We start from the raw sequence: 4,244 nt of genomic DNA, 5'->3' as shown, positions 1-4,244 counted from the left end.
CCTTAATGAGAATTGAGGACCCAAGCAGCCCTTGAAGGTGTGGGTTCCACATAGCTCTCAGTTGGGTATCCTCCGACAGAGAGAAGGGCTAAGGAACACCTTCACTTCCTCCCCTGGGGTCTCAGGGAAGTGCTGACTTTGGTTTTAGGTGTCATCTTCAAAGCATCAGATAAGAGGAGGCTCTAGACCTGCCAAAAATTGACTATATGACTATGATGACCCTGGCTATAAACTGAGAATACCCTCAAACCCAGATAGAGGCTCCCTACTGGCAGCCCCTGCTGTCACCCTTGAATACCCCTAGCAGGGTTGGCAGGCTGCATTCTAAGGCTCTAATATCCTCCACAGTTTTCTCAGGGGACAGTCTGATCAAAACAGAAGCCTTGAGAGGTCCTCGACCAGTGCCCCAAGGACCCTGCAGTGGTGGCCTTGGTTAAAGCCAAGGTGGCATCTCCCTGCTGAGGTGCTTACAGCATCTTATTCTCCTTCCTCCAGGTGTCCGTGTCTTCTGAGCTCCTGTCTATACTCCTTCCTGCTGTCCCTGACCATGCCTCGAAGTAAGAAGAGTAAGGCCCGTGGTGGTGATAAATGCCCCCAAGCCCAAGGCCAGACCCAGAGTTGTGCGGGTGCTCAGGCCATAGCAGCAGCAGAAGAGGAGTCCACTACCTCCTCTCTTCAGTGTGAAGATACTACCCAGAGTCTGCCTGGTGCTGAGTCATGTAGCACTTCGCAGGAGCCTCAAAGAATACCAACCATCGCCGCTGCTGCAGTCTTTTCTTACACTAGATCTAGTGAAGTATTCGATGGCCAATATAAGTATAGGGCACTTGCCTATGAGGTCCCACCCTTCACTGAGACCCCAGGAACTGACTGTTTAACCAGGAAAGCTAGCTTGTTGGAGCAGTACCTTCTGTACAAGTATAAAATGAAGCAGCTCATGATGAAGGAAGACATGCTGAAGATTATCCACCAAAGCCACCATGACCGATTTGCCGAGATTCTCAAGAGAGCCTCTGAGCGCATTGAGCTAGTCTTTGCGGTAGAGCTGAAGGAAGTCGACTCAGTTGTTCCCTGCTATAATCTGGTCAGCAAATTGAAACTCCCCAACAATGGGAGGGTGCGTGGCGGAAGGGGTTTACCCAAGACTGGTCTCCTGATGAATCTCCTGGGTATGATCTTCCTGAAGGGCAACTGTGCCGCTGAGGAAGACATCTGGAAATACCTGGGTACGATGCGAGTATATGCTGGAAGAAAGCACCTTATCTATGGAGAGCCCAGAAAGCTCATCACCAAAGATTTAGTGAGGCTGAAGTATCTGGAGTACCGCCAGGTTGCCAACAGTGATCCTCCACGTTATGAGTTTCTCTGGGGCCCAAAAGCACATCTTGAAACCAGCAAGATGAAAGTCCTGGAATTTTTGGCAAAGGTCAATGATGCTGTTCCCAGTGACTTCCCCACTTATTATGAAGAAGCTTTGCGAGATGAAGAAGAGAAAGCCCAAGGCATGCATGCAGCCAGGCCTGACACTACTGTCAAAGTCAGTACACCTCCCAGGGACATGCTCAATATTATCATCCCACCCGTAAGGAAGTATGTGAAGTTTTTACCCCCAGACAGGAAAATATAACATCACAATAGGGATTATATTCTTGGAAATGTGAAAGAATCCCATAGTAATAATATTTAGGATAATGGAATAGAAAACAAGTAAAACGTGGTCAATGTTAGTTTTTCTTGTTCCTTTTAGTCTTTAGCTTTGTTAAAGTAATTGATCTGTAGTCTGAGTTCCTTAGCGTCTTCAAGAAAGTAAGAGAAATAAAGTGTTATTAGAGTAGACCTTGTGTTTATTGGCTCTTTTATTCATCAAACGTTGAGAATCTGCTCTTGGGAAAGCTCAACACTAGTACTGGGGATGCTAATGTAAAGAAAACCCAGCCTCTACTCACAGAATTTTAGAGCTTATGAGTTACACTCATATGAGTAAGATACTGAAATATTCTCTATGACTTATAGGTAAAGTAAAAAGAATGGTTGAGGTGGAGGGTATTCCTTATGATGGCCCTGCCTGCCTGGCTGCTCAATCACTTAAGTCATGTACGACCCCATGGATGATAGCCCACCATGCCCCTCTGGTACATGGAATTTTCCCAGAAAGAATACCAGAGTGGGTTGCAATGCCCTCCTCCTGGCGATCTTCCCGACCCAGGGATTGAACCCAGGTCTCCTGTGCCTCCTGCATTGCAGGAGGATTCTTCACCACTGGGTGATGGCAGTTAAGTGTAAATTTCCTGAGTAAGGCAGTTTGGGACTTTAGGAAACTATGAGTCCTCAGTGGAATGTAATTGTCATTTCTGTTGTGTGGTGGGCTAGTTGAGGTCCTGAAGTGGTGAGTAGAGGCCAAACCTTCCAACAGTTGATAGAAAAAGCCCTATATTAGTCTGCTCAAGCTGCTGTAACAATACCATAGATAGGGTGGCTTAAACAACAGACATTTATTTTTCACAGTTATAGAAGTTGGGAAGTCCACAATCAATGTGCCAGTGGATTCTGTTCCTGGTGAGAGCTCTCTTTCTGGCTACCTTCTCTCTGTCCTCATATGATGGAGAGAGAGAATTCTGGTCTCTCTTGCTCTTCTTCTAAGATGCCTAATTGTATCATAGGTGCCCCATCCTCATGACCTCATCTAAACCTAATTATCTTCCTAAACTTCCACCTTCAAATACAATTACATGGACACGGTGGGAAGGAGGAAGGGGTTAGGGCTTCAACACATGTATTTTGCCAGGGACACAAACATCTAGTCTATAATGGAAAACTGCTGCCACAAATTATTTTGGGATTGTGGATAAACTATATAAAAATCTCCACCAGGGGCAGGAGAGGAAGGTGTCCTTTGCTCTCGTTCTAGTGCAGATGAACACAGTGTGCAAACTAGGTGTTCTACGCACATCATTTCCAGGGAGTTTCTGAAAAATAATGGAGATGTTCCCCTTAGGTGAGATGCCAAGAAACCACTGTGCTGGTACTGTTTGCCCCAAACTGGGACAGCCAGGGTCTGATCCATTATAAAGGCATTTTAACTAGGTTATCTTAAGTAGAGTTTGGCAAACTCATGAGGGATAGCTTTTTTACAAGAGTGTAATAAATGTAAACAGAGCTGGTTTGGATGCAAGGACACCTGGAAGGAATGGTACGGTAATCTCCTAGATAGATGACATCTAGGAGCTTGAGCTGTACCCAGCTAGGCACAACAACTCCATACCGAAATTAAGTGATAGAGGCTCAAATGGGTAAAGTTAGTTTTGCCAGCTAGAGAGACTTTTTGGTTGATTCAGTATTCTTTCTCTAAGAATATTATATATTTGAAATTTCCTGAATTAAACATTCCAAGGGAGGTAAATGCCATCATCTGAGATGAAAATAATATAAATTACTGCTATTCTTTAAATATTGGGTGATATTTGCTGGTCCTCTTGCCATGTGATTTATATATGGTACATACATTTCAACCATCTTACAAGATAGGGCTTAGCAAACTCAGCAGATGAAGAACTCACAGTTTTCTCAAGTTCACAAGACTGGTTATAAGCAGAGCTGGGAACAGACTCCTGGTCTCAATTTGTCTACAGGCCATACTGTTTCATTCCTCCCAGCCTGGGGCAGACCTGTCTCTTAATTCACTTTTCTTTGCACTGTGTATCTCAATAAAAAGGCCCTTGAAGTTAAAGTGCTAAAAGCAAGTCTACTGAAGGGGAGAGTGAATATGAGAATAGATCAGTATGTGGGAACTGTCCCTGGGTTTCATTTGCCTAGGATCCTACCGAGAGCTAGCTCTGTCCAGAAACTAGTATTTTGTTCAGCTCCAGTTCTTTCCACCATTACAGCATCCTCTCCTCTCCTGACCCCAGACTTCCCCAGTGTGTCCTCCTTCCAGCTCTGGAACCTGACCTCCTGCTGACCAGTTCTCTGCAGCCTCTTGTGAGGGCTACACTCTGCTCTCAGTGGAGTTGACAGTCCATACCTTCTGCTGTCCCCCCCTGCCTTAGAGCATCTCAACTCCCTGGATATCACTTCCTTTATCATGGATGTGTGCCATCTTTATTTTCCTATTTATGTGGTAATTTTGAGATGTTTTTATCCTCTAAATGTTTCTCTGTATCACTGTCTCTGTCTCTTTATTTTTCAAATATTGTCTCTTTTAGTAGAGGGTTTAAATAGCTTCTGAGTACATTTATGAATCACTT

The 4,244-nt window shown here is 44.7% G+C and overlaps 1 pseudogene; it reads left to right on the top strand.

Annotated features, from left to right (window-relative positions):
• Nucleotides 1-547: 547 nt before the first annotated feature.
• Nucleotides 548-1,524, top strand: LOC102191794 (annotated as a pseudogene).
• The last annotated feature ends 2,720 nt before the right edge of the window (nt 1,525-4,244 follow it).

Source organism: Capra hircus, unplaced genomic scaffold (genome assembly GCF_001704415.2).
Source record: "Capra hircus breed San Clemente unplaced genomic scaffold, ASM170441v1, whole genome shotgun sequence".
NCBI classification, from domain to species: Eukaryota; Metazoa; Chordata; class Mammalia; order Artiodactyla; family Bovidae; genus Capra; species Capra hircus.
The sequence above is the reverse complement of the archived record's forward strand: the minus strand, read 5'-3'. Positions and strand labels throughout refer to the sequence as shown.